At 47.9% G+C, this 9,116-nt stretch overlaps 1 pseudogene; it reads left to right on the top strand.

Moving 5' to 3' along the window:
• The first annotated feature begins 1,551 nt into the window (after positions 1-1,551).
• Positions 1,552-2,054, top strand: LOC101360464 (60S ribosomal protein L23a pseudogene; annotated as a pseudogene).
• The last annotated feature ends 7,062 nt before the right edge of the window (positions 2,055-9,116 follow it).

The raw sequence follows: 9,116 nt of genomic DNA, 5'->3' as shown, positions 1-9,116 counted from the left end.
GCCTTCCATGGAAAGAGGGTGTACCCAAACCCTAGTCTTAAAAGGTTGGGATATATGTCTTGTGATAGTCTTTAAACTCCATAATGTCTCAACCATGAGGATGTGACAGTTAAATGAAGGGTGCCATTGACTGTCCATCAGTCTCAGAATCAATGGTCAGTCACTGAAGTTGGTATCTGCAACTGGTGGTCACTTAATTACAGGTTTAGGTTCCCAGACAGAGAAAGCTGTTCCATGGTGGTGAGGGTATCTTTGATGAACCATGCCAAGTTTCTAGGAGAATGCAGCTGAAAAACAAAAACAAAAACAAAAACAAACGAAACACCACCCTTTTTTCCCCCTTTCTATTCATTATTTATTAACTTTTTTAATCTTACCTCTAGCTGAGAGAAGCATCCCTAACTCTCTCTCTGGTTTTAAACCCCTAGTTAAAAATACTCTAGTATTTTTTCTGCCAGCAGAAAGACCTACCTCTCAGCTAAAGCACAGCTATAGAGGCACAAGAGCACATCTCCGTTTCCATCTGGATTGATGGTGGTTATCTTTTCCCAACATGTTTGAGAATGAAGTCAATGCGCTGAGAGCAGACCATTAAGAGACTTGCAAGTATTGTTTGAACTTCTGGATCCCTATCTGGAGTGTCAATTTTTCAGAACCCTTCTCTGACCCTCCATCTCCACCTCAAGCTGGTAGAGGTTGCCTTCCTCAGTTTCTCGTTAAGTCCAAAAAAAAAAAAAAAAAAAAAACCCTATTGTCCCTGAGTTGATTCCAACTCATAGCGACCCTGTAGGACAAAGTAGAACTGCCCCACAGGGTTTCCAAGGCCGTAAATCTTTACAGAAGCAGACTTCTGTGGAGTGGCTGGTAGGTTTGAACAGCTGATCTTTCAGTTAACAGCTGAGTGCTTAATCACTGTACCACCAGGGCTCCTAGTTATCTAATAATACCCTGTTAATCAGTCTAATTATAGTATAACGTTAGTAGTTACTCTCTGATACCATAAGTATCAGAGTGCCCAGAACATCCTGGCATATGAACTTCAACACTCGTTCGTTGAGTGGATGAGGGTCTCTGTTGTCACCTTTCTGGTTTCCCTTTCATTAGATTGTGGAAAAACACACTTTCTGGAGGCTGCTGGCCCTTGCAGGCTTCCTTGTTATTTGTTATCATTCCTCTTCCTGGCTCTATTTCAAATTGCCCTTGAGGCCAAGAGCATGCTGGGGTCCAAGGATGGTGGACTTGAGCCATCATCGAGTGGAAGCTCTTCTGAATGGCTCTTTGTAGAATTACTTCATCCGACAGGCTTTTCTAAAGAAACAGGAAGGGTGGATGAGGGTGGATGAAAGAAGGGTGGATGAGGAGGACATGCAACACTTCTGGCAGCCAGAAGTAATCTAACCATTGAGAGCCGAGAGGCACACAACTTCCTGCGGCTACAATCTCCTGCAGTTACGTGACCAGTTTGGTTAAGAAGGGTTTTGACTCAGGCAAGGATTATGTTTCAAACACAGAGGTCTAATAGAGCATTAAGAGAGGCGAAGAACCCTTTTTATGAAGATGGTGCCAAAAACGAAGAGGGAAATCCCTAGCCCTCCCCAAACGGAAGCCAGAGCAAAAGGATTGAAGGCCAGGAAGGCAGTGCTGAAAGGCATCCACAGTCACAAAACCAAACCAAAAAAAAAAAAAGATCTGCACGTCACCTACCTTCCGGTGGCCCAGGACACTGTGGCTCCAAAGGCAGCCCAAATATCCTCCGAAGAGTGCCCTGGAGAAACAAGCTTGGCCACTATGCTGTCATCAAGTTTCCCCTGACCACTGAGTTGGTCATGAGGAAGACTGAAGGGAACAACGCACTTGTCCTCACTGTGGATGTCAAGGCCAACAAACACAAGATCAAAAAGGCTGTGAAGAAGCTTTATGACCCTGATGTGGCCAAGGTCACCACCTTGAACAGGACTGATGGAGAGAAGAAGGTATATGTTCAGCTGGCTCCTGACTATGATGCTTTGGATGTTGCCAGCAAAATTGGGATCATCTCAACTGAGTCCAGCTGATAAATATAAATACTCCACTACATTAAAAAAAAAAAAAAAAAAAAGAGAGAGAGAGGCCAAGAATTCAAGTAGTTTCAGGGTGGTTTTTGAGTACATGCTGGTGGTTACCTTCGTGGTTCAGTGGGATAATTTTCACTTTCCATGAGGGAGACCCGAGTTCAATTCCCAGCCCATGTACCTCATGGGCAGCCACCACCCATCTGTCGGTGGAGGCTGCATGATGCCATGATGCTGAACAGGTTACAGCAGAGCTTCCAGACTAAGATGGACTAGAAAGAAAGGCCTGGCGATCTACTTCCAAACCTCAGCCAGTGAAAACCCCATGGATCACGATAGTCTGATTGTCAACTGATGGTGGTGATGGCGAAGGACTGGGCAGCGTTTCATTCTGCTGTGGGTGGTGTTACTATGAGTTGAAGGTTGACCCAAAGGCAGCTAACATGTGCTTAACAATGCTTAGGCGCTGTGGGGAGTTCAAAAAGATACTGCAATATAGCTCTGGAGAAACTAAAAAGCGTTGTATTAAATGGCATGGCCTTGTTTCCAATGGCCACTTTAAAGAACTCATTTATCTCTATCCAACAGTGTACTCATCCAAATCACGTGCATGATAGTGTAGTCCTTTCTGACGTCTTGGAGAACTCTCACAAGATCATGCCTGTGAAAGAGCGTCGAGAATTGTGGCTGGTTTGAAGACAACAGTGATCACTGGGGGGATCTCAAATTCAAGCACTTGCTACATGCAAAGCCCTAATGTGTGTGTGAACAAATGAATCAGACATCATATGTCCCCTTTGAAAGTGGGTTCTACTCCTTAAATCCTGTAAGGAGTAGGCAGATTCCTTCATGCCTTCAACTAATATTTGTACTATGTGCCTGACACTGTCCTAAGAGCTGGTGAAATAGCAGTGAAGGAAATAGACAAAATTCTCATCCTCGAGGAGCTTACACTTTCAAGCACACAAATATCACAAGGGAGTGTGTCTAGAGGAGATGCAGAGAGTGATGAGCAAAAGCTGAAGATGGAAGACCTTAGCCTCGTGTTCTACCTCAGAACACAGTCATCCTGAGATAACGGGGCTGCTTTAAAATTCTAATCGAGACAAGAAGGTATGACCATTGCCCTTTTCTTTCTTATTAAGTTGTGGCCCCTATTTTGAAAGATCTAGCCACATTGAGAAACAAGACACATCAAATGGTTGTCTCTTCAGTTCCCCGAAATGACAAAAATTTCTTTTAGGCCCCCTAAATATCAATGAGGAGCCCTGGCAGCACAGTGGTTAAGAGCTCGGCTGCCAGCCAAAAGGTCAGCAGTTCAAATCCACCAGCTGTTCCTTGGAAATCCTATGGGGCAGTTCTCCTCTGTCCTGTAGGGTTGCTAGGAGTCAGAATCAACTCAGCGGGAAAGGGTTTGTTTGTTTGGTTTTTTTTTGGAAATATCAGTGAAAGGTTTTTTTCCCCTACAGTGGGTTTTTTTCTTCCACGCAATGTAAATTTTGTGACTACTCTTTATTTAGTTCAGTAAAACCTGTGAAAGCCAGAACCTGTGTAAGGTGGAAACCTGTCAGAGAAGGAAAACTCAAACATTTTCCTCTAAAACGAGAGAGAGACAAGTGGTAAGACTGTACCGTGTCAGAGGCGGAAAACTTGCAAGACCCAGAAAAACAAGGCTGTCCTGTCGAGTTGGGACCCTCCCGGGTCTCACTGTATATGTGCTGTCCAAACAAGCACATGTGACTAATCTTATTTCCCAGTTTTCTTTGGCTGCTTGGAAACTCAGGGCTGAAGTTTTAGCCTGAAGTGTATCGCCAGAGATGTTTTTATAAACACACATACGTACGTTCTACCTATATACTGGCTTTAGCTTCCCGTTCTGTTTATATTTTCCCTAACCACTATTTAACACGTTTCTGTTTATTGTGTTGTATGCATTCGCTTATACTGCCTCGAATCTCACGTGGAATAAACTGGGGGTACACAGTTTAAAGAAAGGAAGCAATACAAGCCAGTATCTCGAAGCGTCGAGGTGGCTGTCAGGTAGCATGTCCCCCTTCATACTTCCTGGGGGCCAGGACACTAGAACGAGTCTTTCTTGGTGGGAGTGGGTGAGTAGAGCAGCCTCTGGAAGCATGTTGGGGGGCTGGTGCTGAGTGATGGTGGGGTACCCCGGGAAGTACTGAGGGTCTGGTTGTACTTGGCCACCTGCTTAGTTCCTCTCGGTGTTTAACAAAATTCATACGTGTTAGGCTTATTGGTTTGCTTGATTTTCTCCTGCCTTTCCCATTAGAATATAAGCTCCAAGAGGCAGGGCTGTTTCCTCTCCTCTTTAACAGGGCACACCAAGGCACGGCACGGGGTGGGGCTGTAGGCTTGCTTAAAGATGTTGGTTTTGACCCTAAGGTCTCGGACAGTCTTGGGAGGCCTGTAAAGAGGGTTCTGTGGGGGAGTCCAGAAGAGAGACAGTAGGAGCTTGGACTAGGCTGGGACTGGGGTCACAGGGACAGTGGGGTAGATCAGAGGGCCATGTGTGGGGGAGAACTAGGGGACTTGATTGTTGGCTGGGGGAGAGGAGGACAGGACCAGAGAAGAGGAGGCCTGGCCGGCTCCAAGGCTTCTGACCGGGGCCCGTCCCTGGTATGGTGGGCAGTTGGCCTGGCTTGGGGGTGAGCCCAGGCTCTCTGGAGGTGGGTTTCTCTGGTGGCTGTCTCTCCCTGACCTTTCCTTACTGTTCTGAAATGAAGCTCAGGGGGACTGGGTTTGATACGTGCTTTTGAATTGGATGGTTTGGTGTTAGATGAGGTAGCAGTACTCCAGCTTCAACCACCCTCCTGGCAAAGTCAAGTGGAACCAGATGTCTAACGCGCTCTTGGCACCAAAAGGCTCATTTTGAACTAGATCAAGGGCCAGAGTGATTTAGATGAGGGAAAGGGTTTTTGAAGTGCTGGCCATATAAGATGATGTTTAGAAGCTTCTTGTCAACTAGGGTCGAGCTCCTTAAGAGAAGGCCTCCCTCCCTTCCTTATCTTTGTTTTGACTGCAGAAGCAGCAGGCGAAGGCAGGGACCTGACAGGCTGCCTTCATGGAAACACAAGATGGTGGGTCTCAATTCTGCCGTGAGCAGCACTGGACAGAGACAGGCCAGAGATCCATTTGTTAATGTTTCGGTTTGCAAGAAGAGTGTAATCCTGCAATAGCTTATACAAGATAACGAAATTAAGCATGGACTTGAGGGGCACCACTTTTAAAGGGGCGAGGAGCTGTACTTCATTGGGGGAGTTGGAGAAGGGAGTGTTTGATTACCTCCAAGGTGGGTGGTGGAGGGTATTCCTGCCTCGGGCAGTAGAGGGTACACCGGGGTCCATTAGCCACTGGTGTGTGGGAAACAAGAGTTTCATACAGTAATAATGGCTCCCCTCCCATGAGCCCTGCATCCACTTATAGGTGTTGCATGTGGGATGGGTGACACCATTTATTGTCTCTACCGGATGAAAATAATCGTTATGGTGGTTTTCAACATGGCCCCCGATTCTATGACATTCTTCCCATTGGAAAGTGGGACGTGTGTCCCCTGCTCTGAAATCTGAGCTGACTTAGGACAGTCTAGCAGAGGTGATGCAACTTACTTTCTAGGGGAGGTAAGAAAAAGACTTGCAACTTCTGCCTGAGATGATTGCTCTAGGGGAAGCCAGATGCCACGTGGGAAGTTTGCCTAACCTGGGCCCGCCATGCTGGCGAGGCCATGGAGCTTGAGCCCTTCTCGAATTCCTGACTCAAAATCATGAGCAAAATAAAACGGTTATTGTTTTAGACTACTGATTTTTGGAGCAATTGTTTTATGCAGCAATAGTAACTGAAACAATATCAAAAAAAACAAATCTGTTGCCGTCGAGTTGATTCCGACTCATAGTGACCCTATAGGACAGAGTAGAATTGCCCCATAGGGTTTCCAAGGAGCGACTGATGGATTTGAACTGCTGACCTTTTGGTTAGCAGCCAAACGTTTAACCACTTGTGCCACCAGGGCTCCACTGAAACAACAGTGTACACTTATTTTGCACTTATCATATGCCACGCGTTGCGCTAAACACTTCATATACATTATTTCATTTGATGCTGTCAGTAGAACTCTAAGGTAGGATTTGTGTTCCTCATTTTACATATGCAGAAGCTGAGAGGCTCAGAGAGGTTAAGTAGTTTAACCAAGGTCATACAGCTAGTCTGTGGCAGGTCTAGGATTCAAACCCCGGGCTACCTGGATCCCAAAATATTTCATCATTTTTGGGAAGCAATGCTGAGAGACTCAGCTCTCTTGAAGGCAGCCCCCCAGGGACACTGCTACAGAAATGCCGCTTCCCCTCCAAGGATTGGTTAGGAACTTCTGACTATCACCTCGGCGTCATTTCTTGTTCATTTAACATGTTGATCTTTTCAACGTGCGTATTGTATGTGCTGTTTTAGTCCTTGAACTTTAGGCTGTAGGCATGACTTTAGGTTTTGGTCATCTGGACCCCAGTTTATATGAACTTTGTGTCCTTCCCAAAGTGAATCTCTTATAAATTCCTGGATGGCTGGGATACCTTGGGATCACTCTCTGCTTTGCTTCTAAGCCGAAGTGCTTCACGGTTGGCCCCGCTGACTTACTAATGGGGGCAAGGTACCCACATCACGATGTTAAGGGTAGAACAGCGCCTGCTGCTATACTGGATGCTCAGTAAGTACTTGTGAATGACAGAATCCATGAATGAAAGTACTTTTTACGTTTTAGGGGCACGTCCTAGATACCGTCTTAAATTAATGGTAATATTTGACAATTGCAATTTCCTACTACAGAAAGCCTTCCTTTGGGTCTCATTCTGGAATGGAGACACTCTCTCAGGCCATTTAAATCACACTGACTGCCCTGGGCCCACCTTGCTGGAGAGGCCACGTGGTGGCTGGGCCCTTCCTGAATCTCCTACTCCAAATCAAGAGCAAAATAAAATGGTTGTTGTTTTAGACACTGCAGAGAGGCTCACTGCTACGTCGAGTCACACGGCCTGGCATCTCTCCTGCGGGAGTGGGTCCCTTTGCCCCCTCCCCAAGATCTGCCCCCCGAGCTGTACAGGGGGAGCCGTTCACACAGCCTCTAGTACATCACTCCCTCAGGGAATGGAGCGCACAGTCCCAGCCTCTCCTGGCCTGGGAGGGGAGCAGGGACAGACGAAGCAGCCTGGTATCTGAGGCTGGGGCGACAGAGGGAGCCTGTGTGCCCAGGGCAGGGGATAGCCAGGTGTCGCTCTGGGCTGGTCAGGGGAGGGGATGGGTTCCTGGAGGGGTGGGCGCGAAAGCCCACATCTGAGCTCACCGTCATCTCCCTAGTAACTGACAATGCAGGACCATCCGTTTACGGCCAGGCTGGGCAACTGCACAGACACCACTGACAATGACCACAGCTATCGCAAACTGCGTTTTCATCTATTACGTGCAAAACATTCCGTTCCCGTTGCGCCTAATTCTCATGACTTTCCTGCAGCGTAACTCTTACTATCTTCATTTTATAGCTAAGGAAATGGAGGTTCAGAGAGGTTACGTCACTAGGCAAAAGTCACACAGCTAGTAAGGGATGGAGCTGGTATTCAGAGCTAGCTGGGAATGAGCCAGCTCGTTCATTCATTCAACCCACATTTATCAAGTCTCTAGTGTGTACGTTCAGGCACCGTTCTAGGCACTGAGGATTGTACAGTGAACAGGGGAGATAAAGTCACTGCCCTTATAGTCTAGTGGGAGAGAAAGACCCGTGGCCATCAAGTCAGTTTTGACACATAGCAACCCTATAGGACGAGGTAGAACTGCCCCATAGGGTTTCCAAGGAGCAGCCGATGGATTCCAACTGCTGCTCAAAATCATGTCAACAAATCAACGGCAGACTTTCTGATGTAGGTAAGTCTGTGAAGGAGATTAACGGGAGTGGGGTGAACGAGAGATTAGGGGCTGGGGGGAGAGGTGGACAGGAGAAGCCCCCATAACGCCTGTGTCCTGTCTCCTCTGGGGCCTTGGGCTCTGTCGGGTTATGCACATGGAATGACCAGGGCACCTTGAAGTCAGAGGGACTCTAAGGTCTACGAACGCAAGAGATCTGCTGGAGAACAGGAGGAGCAAGTCATCTCGGAGAACGGATGCTGCACTGAGTTGAGAGACCTGCATTCTGGTCCTAACTTTGTCGCTAATTTGCTGTGCAACCTTGGGCAAGGTGCGCAGTGTCTCTGAACCTCATCTCTTCACCTTCTGATGAGGAGGGTAATGGAGAGCAGCCGCTCTGCTTCCGAAGCTCCCCTCAGACTCTGAGACCTCCTTTCTCCTCCGCATTCTCTTTTTGGATTGACCTCACATCTTCCCTTCCTACCAGGCTGGGAGGAAAAGGCCACGGAGAGTGAATAATGTCGGCTTTTCCCTCGGCTGCCCCTGAGCCTCACCCCTCCCAGCCTCCTGCCCTGGTGGCGCAGGCGACGCCCTCTCTGCTACCATTGATAGTAAGTTGATATTAAGCTGCCCTTTGTCACAGCTGGATTTAATGCGCTCTCCGTACATGGTACTTGGTGGTGTGGGAGTCCCCTGCTGCCTCCTCCTCTGTCAGAGGACGCCATGCTCTCCTCTCTTTGTCCCTCCAATTCCTTCTCAAAAGCTCCGAGTTATCCCTTCCAAGCACACGTGCCCCTTCCAGTCTGTTTCCCCACTGGCACTGTCTGCTTGGTCAGGAGCAACCTGTTGGTTTTTCCAAGGGGCATTGTCCCCGCTGCCCCGCCACCTCCCAGCCCTCAGCTTCCCCTTTCCTTCCCAGGCTGCTGTGCTGAGAGCATTCTCCAGGTGGAGTTTTCATTTTCTACTGCTGGGGCTGCTCCCCGGCTACTGTGTGCCCACCAGTCCTGACCACCTGGGGTTCTCTCTCCTTCTGTTGACTTCTCCTTTGTTGTGAACTCCAGACACACTGCAGGGTTTCCCACATTGGGATTTCAGACTTTGGCAATGTGAATTCACAGTGCACAGAATCTCTGGGCAGGAGCTAGGGGTGTGTGTGTGGGTGTG

The sequence above is a fragment of the Trichechus manatus genome, unplaced genomic scaffold (genome assembly GCF_000243295.1).
Source record: "Trichechus manatus latirostris isolate Lorelei unplaced genomic scaffold, TriManLat1.0 scaffold00255, whole genome shotgun sequence".
Lineage (NCBI taxonomy): Eukaryota > Metazoa > Chordata > Mammalia > Sirenia > Trichechidae > Trichechus > Trichechus manatus.
This window is presented reverse-complemented; position numbering and strand designations above follow the sequence as displayed.